General features: G+C 49.4%; 1 long non-coding RNA gene across 1 annotated transcript in view; it reads left to right on the forward strand.

Annotated features, from left to right (window-relative positions):
• Positions 1 to 13,540: 13,540 nt before the first annotated feature.
• Positions 13,541 to 15,026, forward strand: part of LOC143434460 (uncharacterized) — a 30,019-nt gene continuing 28,533 nt past the window's right edge. Inside the window, exon 1 of the long non-coding RNA XR_013103932.1 lies at positions 13,541 to 13,650. This is a non-coding gene — a long non-coding RNA (uncharacterized LOC143434460). The remainder of the gene's footprint in view (positions 13,651 to 15,026) is intronic.

Raw genomic sequence — 15,026 nt, forward strand, 5'->3', positions numbered from 1 at the left:
TACAGTAAGGCCGTACCAGGGCCATTGAGGAAGCCCTTAGGCACTGGGGCAGGTGGCTGTAACCTTAATGACTAGTGGCCTTGGCAGCTTCCTGCCAAGAAAAGTGGTTCTCTGACAAACTATTTGCTAGTTTGGTCAAATATTTTCTTTTCTGTTCCACCCACAGAGACCCTGCATCATCCACCTAGTCCAGGAGAGTTAGTAAGAAGATGCAATGTACAGCCCAAGGGCACATCAGAGGTCAAACTAATCCCACCACTGTCCAGAGGACCAGGCTGGACACACTATGATCTGAGAGTCTGAAGAAGGACTGGGTGGAGACCCCTAGGTCAGAGCTCTTCCCTCTTCTGTCAATATCTGTGTGTGTTTGTGTGTGTTATACAGATGCATATGGGTGTATAGGTGCTTGACCATGTGTATTCATGTGTGCTATAGATCAGAGGTCAATATCAGGTTCTTTCCTCAATAGCGCTCTCTCTCTCTCTCTCTCTCTCTCTCTCTCTCTCTCTCTCTCTCTCATTTTGTTTTATTTTCCAAGACAGGGTTTCTCTGTGTAGACCTGACTGTCCTAGGATTCTCTTTGTAGACCAGACAGCCTCAAACTCACAGCGATCTGCCAGCCTCTGCCTCCTGAGTGCTGGGATTAAAGGCGGGTGCCACCACGGCCACATCTCACCTCATTTTTTGGAGACAGGGCTCTCGTTGAATCTGGAGTTCATGAATCCAGCTACACTGGCTGGTCAGAAAGCTTCAGGGATCCTCCCGTGTCTACCGCCCAGTGGGTGGGTGCTGGGGATCTCTGCTCCAGTCCTGGTGCTCACACGGCACGTCACTCACTGCACCATCTCCCCATCCTCACAATTTCCATTCTCTCCAACACACCCTTAGCCAGCACTGAGTCCAAAAAGGTCAGAGGGGACCTGCTGGCCTTGCTCATGTCTAAAGAAAGGGCAGCCAGAGGTCAGCATGAGTCCCATCTGGGCTGGACCCTTGGTATTTTCTAAGCCTAATGGCTTAGACTTTGCAAAGCCTTGAAAGGAATGGTGGAGAACACTTAGCTTTCCCAGGGAGCTCAGTCTTCCGGATGTGCAGTCAGACAGCATCTGTGCTGTCTTTCTTTTCTTCTTAATTGGTTCTAGAGATTGAACCTAGGGCCCTGTGCATACTAGGCCTGTCTGCCACTGAGTCCCGTCTCTGTCCTACCAGCATCCACTTGTTCAGCTTCGATTTGCCCCTCTGCAGGGGGATGGCCCTATCTGTCACTACTCACACATGGCTCTAGCGCTCCTTCTTATGGCTTCAAGGGCTTTGGCCTGGGCCATGATAGCCTCACTCCATGAGAAGGCAGGAGGCCTTGGGAACACACGTTGCTGGTGGGAACAGGTGTTCAAGATGGAATTCCAGAAAGGCTCAGCCCCACTGCACAGGCTATCTAGTAGATAGAAGCAGATGGACTGGGCCACCTGCCCACCAGGATGATGGCCAATACACGCAAGCCCAAAGAAAACAGAGAAAGGGGGAGGGGCAAGAGGTTACACTTACTTCTGGAATCTCTCTGCAAGAAGTGACTGAAGAAGTGAGACCAAAGGAGCCTTCTCTAATAGATGACAAAAGTGGCCTGCCTTCCTCACGCCTGCACGCCAGTCTGAGTCAAGGAGAGGGGTGCCGAGTCTTTCTACAGTTTTTCTGTGTCTGGGCTCACTCACTAGATGTTAGGCAATGCTCACACTGACAGGCACCTGTGGAAGAGGCCTTTCGGGAAGCAGATGGTTTGGGTTTACAGTTGCTGGTCTGTTTGACCTTCCAACGTCTCAGTCTCTTCATCTGTAGGATAGAAAGAACATAAACCTTTGAGGTTACCTGTGGGCTTCCCTCACAGAGTGACAGAGTGATTCCTGGCATGGGCAATCACTGCCACTCACATGGCCTCCTTCTTCCTGACATGGAGTTTAAACTTTCAGAGTCAAATGTTTAGTCTCTCTTGGACCTTTTCCCTGTCTGTAGAGTGGACACATGTGTAGGGACAGCTTCCGACACAAAGCTACCTCAAAAACACATCACCCATGCTTCTTCCTGACCCACCAGCCATGTCTACACAGCCCCCATCCAGCCTAGGCCCCAACCATTTATATAGTACAAGCAGAGATTTATATCCTGTAACTTGCTTGGTGTTTATGTCCCAGTGGTGGTGGGAAATGGGAAAATCCTAGTTCCTCGTGCTGCTAGAACACTGGCAGGCTTGGGAAGTCTCTTGTGCTGGTGGGTATAACACCAGTGCTGGACCACGGATTGTTCCAGTTAGCCATGTTGTTTAAAAATCTACGCTGTAATTCAGGACAAGGCTAATCTTGAGGACTCTCTCCCTGAGGAAGAACATGGATGTTGTAACAAGTCTTGTTGGAGGCTGTAAGTCAACACATTTACCTATGTCTTGAGGAGGACCTAATAAAATATTTAAAGGTTTGCAGCACTAATTTGATAAATATGTTAGGTCCTCATAGCAGAAGTCTCAGGGATTTGGCCCCACTTCTCCAAGATGACGACACCTGGCCATCTCTTCAGCCCACAGACTTACTGACTGGTTGTGGAACTCAATCAGACACCATGGCTGCTTTCTACAGTTCTAAAATTTATCACAGTGCCCACAGTATTCTGGAAGCTCCCCCATTTAGTGGCAAAGCCAGAGAAACCCATCTGAAAGGGCCCAACAAGGAGCTGATCCTTAGGGTCAAACAGACCTGTAGGCAGCAATGAAGCACACTTGCCTTTTGCTGAGGCCAGGTCCTGAAGCTGCGGATAGTTCAAGGAATGTATGCTCAGCTTGAGCATCACTTTGATGAGGGCAACTTGGTTATTTTCACTTTCCAAGTGAGCAGACTGAAAGATGCACCGAGGAGGGCTCTACAGGGTTTGCCATCCATCTGGGCACAGTGAAGGGCCCCACAGGCTCTGTTGCCAGGGCTCCAGGGTGTCTGTAGCCAGGTTAGACACAGTGCAGGGTTTCAAGGGATCTCAGGACTACACATAGAAACGGAAAGAGAGCAGTGGAGATAGAATCTCTAGAGGCGTGTCTCCTCAAGTGGCAGTCCTTCATAGTCATGCTACCACAAGAGCAGTGTGCCTTGGTATCCTATGACATAGTGGACATGATAAACATACCTGAAATCTCCATGTAAAGTGCTGCAAAGGCCACTGAGCTGGAGAAGTCCCTGGGTAAAGGCGGGTCACAGCTAGTAAAGCTGCTGTTAGCTCTGTGTTCCACAGCCAGTGTCCATACCCCTTCTTGGAGGCCATGAGACGAGTTTGTTCATCCAACTCCTAGGCTCCTTAGACTGGATGTGTTTCTGCTAGGATTCTGCAAGAATCCAGCAGGCTCAAGAGAACAGCTTGGGAGCCCAGCAGGACAGGTGACCGTTCTGTACCTGAGAACTGAGTCACAGGATGTGAAGGAAAAGGGAACAGCGCTATCTGATGGGTGGCCACTGCCACGGAGATAAAGAACAAATTCTGCTTTGAATTTCCTGACTCCCCATGTAGAGATGTAACAAGCCCAGAGGACAGATTCCACACCTCTATCTTTTTCCAATGCCAATAAACTGTACTGGGCTGCTTGGGTGCCAGTCAGCTTGGCTGCTGGATGCCAGTCCCTTTGAATACCTTAAGGGGTAAGGGGACAGACAACAGAAGAGGTAGGACACAGGGCAACTTTTCCTTTGAGTCAAAAGCATGTGCTACTGTGGGACCCAAGGCTTCTGGATGTCTACATACCCTGACTTCCTGAGCTGAAAGGGTCTTGGTCTTTCTCTGTCTGTCTCTCTCTTCCCTCCCTCCCTCCTTCCTCCTCTCCCCCTCCCTCCCTCCCTCCCTCCCTCCCAGGGCCTACTCAGTCTTCTGGAGGGCAGGAGATGGTAGAATAAAGAAGGCCTGTGGTCAGTGTTACCAGAGGTCCCCAAACTTCTAAGTGTCTACCTAGCTTTACAACCACATACCCAAGGCTCTGGTGGACACTGTCAAAGTCTTTGGGACCTACCAGAGGACATTTTAAGGAGAAGGTGTGCCTGACACTGGACTTGGTAGGAGCTTACAGACTAGAGTAGAAGGATGGCAGTGAGTGCAGGTGAGAAAGAGGGATGAGCCCTGCAGGTCCCTCGGGAGAACCTGCAGCTGTTTCTGTCTAGAGGGGGAAGATGGCTGGAACAGGAGTAACTGAAGATGAGGGCAGGCTACATTGTTCTGGCTTTCATGACCTCCGTGTATCTGCAGACACCTGCCCTGCCCCTCCCCCACCTTGCTCTAACTGGTGCTTTCTGCACTTGGCTTATTGTCCATTCCCCGGTGTCCAAGGTGTGTTGCCAAGGACTCCGGTGGCCTTTGGCACCCTTTCTCTGTTGAGAAGCGTATGAGATTAGTCAACAAAATGATGGACTGGGTATTAGGACTATCTTGTACCTCACTGGTACAATTAGGAATAATTATGCTCTAACTGTATTTTGAGAGAAAAGTTTTACTTTAACAGGAAGAGTGATATGTAGGAGGAGCTAAGTGGGAAGGAGTATTGAGAGGAAGAGATGGAGTAAGGAGAGAAGATGGAGAGGAGAAGCTAGGTGATGAGAGAGAGAAAGAGAGAGGAGGCAGATGTTCACAGGTCTCCACCAGTCAAAGATAGTTTTTATATCTAGGTTGGGTATTGGGTTACGCTTCTGACTGAGCATTACCAAACTTATAAATCCTTTGATTAACATTTTAAAAAAATTGTATAAAAGCAAAAAGGAAAGGGGGGGCATGGGACAGGGGTGTTCTAGGGAGGGGAAATGGGGAAAGTGGATGGCATCTTAAATGTAAATAAAATAAAATAAGAAAAAAAGAGAGAGAGAGAAGCGTATGAGAATTCTGCTTCCACTTCTGCAACACATAGGCTGCAAATGGCCTGGTCAGAGGGGAGCAGGGAGAAAGAGAGGAGGGAGATGAGAGAGACAGACAGAAAGATTGAGAAGCAGGGAGACTCTGCTCCCACCCCCCAGTAATGGCAACCTAGGCTTGACTCCCCTTATCTCCAGAACAAAACTGGTCAGTGTCTGCCCCTCCACCCCCAGTCAGTTTTGACTAAGGTGGAAGACCAGGAACTCCTGCACACTGGGCCTCCATAAAGCTGAAGCCCCTCGCTGCCCACACCTGACCCATATCCACATCCATCAGGCAGCAACACCCAGTACTGCCCTTGTGGTTCCTAGGATCCCTACACTCTCAACAGTGCTGGTGCTGGTGCTGGTGCTGGTGCTGGTGCTGGTGCTGGTGCTGGTGCTGGTGCTGGTGCTGGTGCTGGTGCTGGTGCTGGTGCTGGTGCTGGGGCTGGGGCTGGGGCTGGGGCTGGGGCTGGGGCTGGGGCTGGGGCTGGGGCTGGTGATTGTGATGATGCTGGTGATGGTTTTGGTTTTCAGGATGGGCTTCACCGTAAGTGAAACAAATTAGTAAAGGGTCTGTTCTGCTAAAAAGCCAAGGGTGTCGCCAGCAAAAGCCTTCATCCATAACAAGCCAAGTATTGCCATACTATGTGGCTTGCTCTCTAAAAAGCCAGGGGTCACTGAACAGCAATCAACAATTTCCCAGCTCACTACAAAATCAGCACCCAGCTTTCAGAACTCAGGCCCCTAAGGATGATGGCCCCTCTGCAGGTTTGCCCTCTCCTGCTGGCAACGGCTCCACAAAGCAAAAGCACCGAAAACACAGGTTCTCACTTTCTTCCTTCTTCACATCCTGTGACCCGCTACCCTGCCCTCCGAGGACAGTGTCTCCCTGGCTGCCCACACTCCCGGCAACCAAGCCTTGAAGTCCACAGGCTTGGGTTCAACCACTCGGCTTCCCGTGCATTCCAAACCTCCGAATACACACTCATCTATTTATGTTTTTAATGTAGTAAATGGGCAGCTAAATGAATTGCGATTTGTAATTTTTATGGTTAATTTGAAATCTCGCTCTTGTTGGCTAATCCTGTTAGTTGATGGCAAAACAGAGAGAAACTGTCGCCCTTGTCGCGACTCTAACAGGCATTTGATGTTAAATTACAGCTGGCTAGAACAAAAGAAGAAGCCGGACTTCTTGGCCCAGCGACCTGGAGCCAAGAAGAAAAGATCCCATAGCCCCGACTCCAGCTCAATTCTCGCCACAGTGTTCATCCACCTCGAATTGAAAAGGCCCACGCAGGCACTCTAGGCCAGCTTGTGAAGCTCCCTGGTGCCCAGCTTCAAAGGGGTGCAGGGTTTTTCTGATGCGGAGACCCAGGGCAGAGACGAAAGCCGCTGTCTCGTCTCTCCGTCCTTTTCCAGTCGTCCTTCCTTTGGGAAGCCATCTGGGGAATGAGATGTCCTTTCTCATTCCTGGAACCCAGCTTCCCGCTAGCCAAGGTGACCCTCGTAGCGGATCCAGACCTTGCAGGCGGGTTTGAGAGGATGGAGGATGGTGTATCTCCATGTGAGCCTGTAACTCGCGAAAGGAGTAGCGGGCCCATTCAGCTACCTGAGCAGGCAAAGGCGGGTTCTCTTACACTACTCGCACAAGTGAGAGGCAGAGCCGGAGCGTGCGCCAGGGCGTGTTTGTTGTCGCCGGCGCAGTGTTTCTTGTCCCTAGCCTCTGCTTCGCGCCATCCCAGTGAGTTTGATTGAAAAGCGGCCTCTGGAAGGTGAGGAACCGGAAAGAGGATGCTAGGCAGGAGGAACGAGAGACAGAACCTGGAGAGAATCGACAAGGACCAGCCAGAAATCACCGCAGCGACTCTGCTAGCTGCTCGGGGACTGCTATTTTGAAATGCGGCGACTGCCCCTCCGGGGTGCAGGATACGGGGGTCAAGTGTCACTTCCTCTGGCAGTCAATCTCCAATATTCCTTGTAATGTTTTTAAATGGACGAATTCATTACTTGGGGACGTGTGAATGGAGAGCTTTGGAGAGCAGGCTCGATCAATAGCGTCCACTGATGGTTCATTTTTCACAGCGGAGCAGGGACCGCGGAGCTGAAGGAAGACCTAATCAATATCGCGCACTGCGGGCTGGAAAAGGTCATTTAGGGAAGGTGGTAAAGTTCAGGCTCCCGGGCCGCGAAGCCTAACGGCCCCTCGGCTTTCCCTGCGACTCCCTCTACCGTTGTCCTTTTAGCACAATGTCACCAAGAGGTGGCTGCTTAAAGTCAAGTCCAAACACGCTATCACAACACGCCCACGCCCAGTGTCCACACTACTCCCGTGCACACACAGGTGGACTCAGCCGAAAGGCCACACCTGCGCTTTTAGCAGTGTAGGAGAGAGTCATGCGAAAACACACACACACACACACACACACACACACACACACACACACACACACACACACACACACACACAACCAGTCCTCCTCGTAGTGTCTGGGATGAGTGCACAGGTGGATCTGGTGATAGGGAAGATCGGCCAGCCAGCCCTGCTGTTGGTAACAGAAAAGGTCAAGTAAAATTAAAAAGGAAAATACCTCTAATATCCCTTTCTGTTTTGCCAACAGCCCCCATGGGGCTCCAGTAGGCAAGACTGGGCACATGAAAGGCTTTCCAGGAGCCCTCAAAGGGGGTTATTTCAAGCGTTCCAGCAAATGCAATATCCAGACAGGGCAGGCAGTCTTAGCTGGAAATCGGAAGCCAGTTCCCCGAGCCCTGATCAGAGAGATAAATTTAAGAGAACGTTGTCTACAGACTAACATGGCTCATGACCTGCCTCATGACTAGACACATCCCTGAGTGTGTTGGAAGAAAATGACCTACACTCCATCCCTGGCTACTTCAGCATCAGGGGGTGTTTCTCTCCTTTCCAATTTTGCTGCTTGGCTAAATGGAATGGTTGTTAGACTCACCAAAGCCTGTGTTGTTCTTGTTGTGTATAGTATAGCTATTGTCTCATCTTACACACACACAGACACACACACATGCACACGCACACGCACACACACAGACACACACACGCACACACACACACACACGCACACACACACACACACATGCACACACACACACATACGAGCTATGCAGATGCCCACAGTGTGTGGCCTTCTAGGGATCTGGAGAGCTATATGGGCCTCTGAGGAGCAGTGGGCACCATCTGAAAGGTATGTTCAGCCAAAAGCACATGTCATGAGTGTGTCTCTGTTTGTGAGTGTAAATCTAAATGTGTGCAAGGGTGTGGGTGTGAGTGTGTGTTACTTTCTGAGCCTCTTCAAGGAACAGAGAATAGGCTTCCTTTTGGCCACTCGTGAAAGTTACCCTAGATCTTCTGAATCTTTGTTTCCTCTGAGAGAGAGGATAAGATGAAGAAGAAATACTGCCATTTTTGTCAAAACCCAACTATTGACTTGGTTGTTCTGGTTGTTGTCTTCTTGCCTGGCTACCTTCTAGGTTGGAGCCAGTTGGCACTCCATGTGGGGTGTGTTCAGATGGGCTCAAACCTGCAATATTCATGAGACAGGCTAGACTTTAGTAGCAGGTTTCAAACTGTTTGTACCACTTTGCAGAGAGTGTTTCCTCTCGTGCTTGACCAGGTGGAGCCGCCAGAGATGTTACTGTCTGTGCTTGTGTTGTCCTCCTGAGGTTGAAATTGGGGGGGGGGGAGAGACCAATTTGCTTGTTTTGAAAGGTTCATTTAAATATGTTAATAAGTTAAAATGAAAATTGTTCGAAAATTAGACCTTGAACTTTCCACAAAAATTCATCTTTTAAAGAACAACCGTTAAGGGGCCTCTGTTACCAATATTTTCTGTAGAGCGTTCTTTTTACCTAAATTTGCTTCTACTCAAGCCACATGAATGATATGTTCTCATTCAAGTGAGGTACCTTTTTTTTTTTTTTTTTTTTTTTTTTTTTTACACATTTTGACATTTCTCCTGGAAGTTAAGTTTCTAGGCACAGTGTGTCAGGATAAAAGACAAATGGCAGTTTTGGGGGGCAGGTTCTCATAACAAACCCATTTTTAGGAGCCTCACTCAAGCAGAAAGAATCCGTTTCTGTTCGTTAACATTTTTTGAGCCAGAAAATTAAAAACAAATATTTAACTTCCCAATTTGGAATTCAGGTGGGCATTGACGGGCTAAACTTTTGCAATGCATACTCAATGAACTAAACACAATCTTTACTAGCCAAATAAAACTCCGCTCCCATGGTTCAAAAACAAGTCAGAATAAACCGAAGGATGGATGAAATTCATGGGGAATGTCCGCAGAGGGAGCTGGCATGTTTGAACTCGGCCAAGAGAAAGCTTTTGGACACTGCTCAATTCAGGGGCTTTGGTACAGCTAATAAAACTATATTTGGAACAGACAAATATTAAATAAACATGTAAACCTACAAACTTATTTATAGCTCTCATTTTTTTCTCTTCCAGCTCAGCTTTTACAGATTCTCCACTGCTCACCAAAAACATGGTGGGCTGACAAAGCTTCCTGAGTCTGTTCTTTTATCCGGGGCTTTTCACCTGACCACCCGTTCCCCTGAACTGCATCGCAGTTGGAAGCAGGAATCGAAACAACCAGTGTTCACCCATTGTTGTGGAGTTCCTGGTTCTGGTGCTAAATTCTTGTCAATTCTCATTTCTCCAGTATTTATTTCTCCTATACTTTGTCAGCACACAATTAATGTCTCTGATACTTCTCTCCCCAACAAAAATAAAGCTCTAAAATGTATCTCTAGATTAATCTAGCCAGGCACCTGAGGTTCAAAACTGCAGGGACTCCAGGAAGCCCCAACACCTTGGCACTCACTCCCTGAATTTGGCCATGCTGTCAGCTTTTCATCCAGCTAGGTCCCTGCAAATACATCCTCAGCTGAGTCCAGAACCTGGATTTCCACTGATCATTCAAATTCGGGGTCCTTGTGTCATGGCTACTGAACTGAAGGCTGCTAGTACCCAGGCACAGATTCAGTGGTCTTGTATCTGTGAGTTGGGTGTGGGAAGGCAGAGGCCTGAAGGAAAGGCAGACTGGGGACTCTTGCTTCCCAAAGTAAAACCCTTGCCTTTCTCCCTCAGTCTCCCTGGTACAGAGCGGAATGACTGTTCTCACAGCACCAGTCTCTGGTCCTGTAACTCCCGGTTTCTTGTTTGGCCTCGAGGCCAGCTCACACCTGCCTTGGTCTTCTAGCTAAAAGGGCAGTGTTAGTCATTGGGATTAAAAGCAGTGGGATTTCTCAGACATCGACAAGGAGCCCCACATATCCAGAGCCAAGCCAAGGGGTGTCTGATCTGAGAACCACACAGTGTGTATGCTAGCTCCAAGCATTTGGCATCTTCCTCATAGCTGGCTTTTCTTTCTGTTTTACCAAGGCATTAGATCCATGTTTTTTAGCCTGCTCCCCTCCCCCAACACACACACACACACACACACACACACACACACACACACACACACACACACACAGAGTTCTAGACCAGTAAAGTAAGGCAGGAGAGAAAGTTCAAGTTCAGATAAGAGGAGGAATCCGTGTATGAGTTACCCTCTCCAGTTACTCAGGCCCAGCAGCTGGGAACACCAGAGTCTTCCTTCTCCACAGAGTCCATAGCTTAAAGGTCAGGAAGAGATAGAAAGGACAGGGCTTTTTAAAGCCTTCTGGAAACAACTAACTTTTAAATGAGCCTCTACTATGTAACCAGAATAGAGTTTAGACCAAAGAGGTCTTGGTCTCGTCTTACCTCCAAGAAGATAACAGAGCCTAGAGCTCTGAGCCTTAGCAATAAACTAAATTATCGATCCGTTTTGAAAGAGGCACCCAACCATGAATTAGCAGCCCATACCATTAAAACATGGCATCAGCAAGATTTGGTTCTGCAGAGCCCATTACTTCTTACATACATGCGTGTCTATGTTAAAGATGGAAAAGAAGAAGAAATTGAAAAGAGAAACAAGAGATTTGGATCTCATTTTTTTGCCAGACTAATAAAATTATTATTAACATTCTTCTGAAATCACCCAGAGAAAGCCACCAAAATTCTCTCCCTAGGAATTCTGTAATTTCTCTGCTACAGACTGCTGGGCAGCAAAAGGAAACACAGGCAAAACCACACTCAGTTCAAACAAACCTGTGTCTCCCACAGCAAGGAGACCCAGCTGTCTGGGATCTGACAGCCCCAAGATCCTGTCTGCTGCAGGGAATCTGACAGTTTGGTGGGGGGGGGGGGGGGGACACCTACCTACATTTACAGAAAGAGATACTATGAGTCTGAAATCTAAAAGGGAATCCTCCTGGTCTCTCTCTTTCTCAGCAGTCCCTCAGAAGGGGAAACTTTGATCAGCCCGCACTTTCTTCTCCCGTATAGATGGACTTTCCACAGACCCACATCCCATTCCCAACCAGAACAGCATAAACATTCAATTTTGGATTGGGTTTTGTTCCTTTAGTTTTCAGCTTAGAGAAAACCTTCAAAAAGCCACAGACAGACTTGATAGCTTCCAAATGCTTTTCGAACCGTCCTTGGCTACTCAGGGAGCTAGTTACAGCCCTCTGCCCCGAAAGTTAATTGCAAACTTAAACGATTAGAAATTCTCTCTTGCCTCGCCCCAAAGACATTGTGTTAATTTATAACACACACAAGAGCCTGATTAACAAACCCAGACTAAATTTACATGTGGCAGAAAGCAACAGACTTAGTTTTAAAATAATAAACGGAGCAGATTTTTGCCAATTCTTCTCTCCGGAGGTTTGATGATCTATGATCCCTGCTCATAAGTTTTTAAACACTCGACTCTGCCTGGATATTTTTAAAAAATGAATCGATTTGTAGTCCTCGCTGCGGTTGCCTGTGGGGAAGGCGCCCGCGTTGGCAGACACCTCAGCAGCGGGAGTGGGGTGTCCTTCCATCAAAGAGACGCCAGGGGGCAAGAAGCGTTAACAAAGGCAGCGCTTGGCGCACTTCCTTTATCTGCCCGTGCGTGTCACACGTTACAGGGCGAGATGTCATTTTGCAAGGTTATAGTCTCCAATCCCACACAGCCTTCTGGCTCATCCTTTACCTCTTGGGCACAAACAAACAGCCTCTTTAAATAGACCCAGAGAAGGGAAGCAGATACCTTTGTACAATTAAAATCACAAAAGAAAGCCAGAGCGTACTGAACCTTGCTGGTAATCCGACTTACCTTGCTCATACTTTGACCTAATCCTATTTTCTCCTCGCGCTACAATGAGTCTGCAAGGCCACGGGGTTTTTCTGTTCTTCCAGAGGGTAGTTTACCTAGGCGGTTGGGCTGAGGGGTGCTGACCTTCTAAAGCAGAGAGAGGCTCGGTGGGCTGCCTTCCTGCCTGCCGGGCCTGGAGGTCCCAGTGCAGGGGCTGCTGTTCGAGACAGAAAGCAAACGAAACCACTCAAGGGAAACTTGGCTGGAGACAAAACACATTCAATTTCCTGACGACCTCTCTTTCTCTACCGAATTATTTGCTTTTACAAAGGCACATTAAACAAATTAAACACCCCTCCCTAAAAGGAGTTCTCTGGCTCAGAAAATAGCTTCTCTTTAAAAAAAAAAAGGGGGGGTATGGTAATAATAATAAGAAATGAAAGAAAACAATAACATGTCAGGTCGTTAAAAGAAACTCTTTGACACCTCAAGTCCTGGCAAATTTGTAGCGTCATCCTTCATAGGCAGCTCAGACAATGGGAGCCTGTGCGGATGTCTGCGACAGTGCAGGAAGCTAACACAAGTTTATGTGGGCATATTTTCACACCTTTTCCTTCCAAACGTCAGCCACCACCACCACCCCCATCCCCACCCCCGCGACTGATCCGGGTTTCAGCCTGGCCCCTCGTTTCCAGATAAGTCTGGAAAAGGAGATTTGTTCTGAGGTGGGTGGGGTGAGGCGCACAGCGAGGAAGGAGCCAAATATTGCTACCTTTGTGTTTTAGGGTTTTATTTCTTTGCTATCCCCACTCCCCTCTCACCTCCTCCCAGTATCGTTTCTCTTTGAAATGTCATGAACTTGGCGCTTTCAGACCAAACCTCCGGGCTCAGGCCTGAAACAATGGGATTGTCAGAGGGCCAGAGCCAGCTTTTTCTGCGTGTTCACGGAGCGTTAAGCCTTTATCCCACGAAATGGCTCCGTGTGACCAGGTCAGACAAAAGCCAACCTCTGTCTTCCTCTCTGAGGGGACCTGGGCTGAGCCCCGCGTATAGTGGTGCTGCTTTGGGGAGGGGCGAAAGCCGCAGAGCCGGAACCCTGGCGCAGTAGCCTGGGCAGGGCAAGGCTGCCCGTCTGCCTTCTTCCACCCAGTCTCGGTGGACAGCTGTTTTGGAGCTCTGAGGCTCCAGCGTCTCTCCTCCCGGTGCACTTGATCCATTCAAACGGTCAAAGGGTGTCCTGGCGCTGCTCTGCAGCCTCTGGCCTGGGGATACACTTCTCCAGCATCTGACACTCTCCCCACTCCGCACGCCCAAGGCCGTAGCCTGGGTGTGTTGGGCACAGTGGGGTGGGTGAGCCATGGAGCTTGTGAGAACCACGAGCACCACACGCAGGAACCATGAGCTTGTCTGTGTGTGCACGGGTAGTTTCAGTGTGCCTGTGTAAGGGGCAGGGCGAGTTGGCTGAAGGATGACTTCTTCCAGCGAACCTGTTTGGGTTCCCATGGAGCTTACTGGAACTTCGGGAGTGTGGGTCCTGCGCGGTGAGTGTCTGGGGCTCTGGGGCTCTCAACAACTCTCTTCTACAAGGCACTGTCTCTCGTCTCTCATGAGCTCTCAGCTGAGTTTCAAGGGCAGGGACCAGAGAGTGAGCAAAGTGTGGTCTGTGCATAGGGTGGGGCATTGGGGTCCCACTGCAGCCATCAGGGGTTGCACTGGCCAGGCCTGGTGTGTCGCATGTTGTAAATGGAAGGCAGCAAGGCAAGGGGGCGGGGGAGGGACAAGATGGAGGAGGCTGCTCACAAACTCTAAAGGATCGGGACCCTAGCAAGAGGAAGCTGGATATTTCTCCCACCTGCTCCAACCGAATTCAAATCCCTGTGGGGAGGGAGGAGATGGTGACCCTGGAATACTTACATAGAGACAACAGCAGGACTCCCTAGCTATGGCAGACCATAAGGTTTCACTGAGAGCTACCCAGGATTTTAAGTGGGGGGTGGGAAGGGGGTGAAAGTCAGAGGACAGAATCGGATATCTTTTTCTATTATTGTCTTTCCTCCCTTCCTCCCTCTACCCCTCCCTCCCTCCCTTCATGTGTGTACACACTGAACCTGGAACTTACTGATGAGGCAAGACTAGCTAGTTGGATGGGTCTTGGGGTGTGGAACTGCCATTTCCATCTCTGGTCTTCCTGCCTCTGCCTGGGGAAGAGACAAGGTTTTTGGCTCCAGAGCCACCAAGGCTGCCTGGGAGGATAGGCCCCTCAGTTTGCACTTTCTTTCCAGCTTTGAGTCGGGCATGCCTTGTGCAGGTTTAGAGCTAGAAGGGGTACAAACAGTCCCTGAGCTTGTCCACTTCTCACACCAGCAGGAGGAGCTTGGTGGCAAAGCAGGCCTCCTGCTCCAGAACCCTGCAAAGAAGCTGGGCCCCAGCTGCCCAGTTAAGTCTGGACTTGTTAGGTCAGTTGGCTTCTTCCTCTGCAGGTGAGAAAAGCTCTTTGCCCTCAGCAATCCCAAGCTCCAGGCTGCATGAGCTGGGCCCCTGCCACACAGGCGGTCAGCTAACTGGTAGCCTTTATGGCTCTTTGGCTGAGTGTTGATGACCTAGATGGGTGACTACCACCACCAACTGGCTAGTCCCTTGCCAGGAAGATTCAGGAACCAGCTTTCCTCAAAGCTCTAAGATAGAAGCACCTAGGGACCCTGAGGTCCCTGGTGATGCTGAGGTCACCCTGGTGACACTGGAGGGAGGCTAGGGTCTCTGTTGTTTTTAAGTGTTCAAAAGCCATGGTCACATAGTCCCTTTCTGCCCTGCACCTGGCCATTTGTGCTATGCTGGGAAGCCAGTGTCCTCCCCTCTTTTGTGAGGCCCTGGATGCTGTCCCCCTGCAGCTCCTTCCTCTTCCTAGGCCCAGGGTGGG

The sequence above is a fragment of the Arvicanthis niloticus genome, chromosome 15 (assembly GCF_011762505.2).
Source record: "Arvicanthis niloticus isolate mArvNil1 chromosome 15, mArvNil1.pat.X, whole genome shotgun sequence".
Classification (NCBI taxonomy): domain Eukaryota; kingdom Metazoa; phylum Chordata; class Mammalia; order Rodentia; family Muridae; genus Arvicanthis; species Arvicanthis niloticus.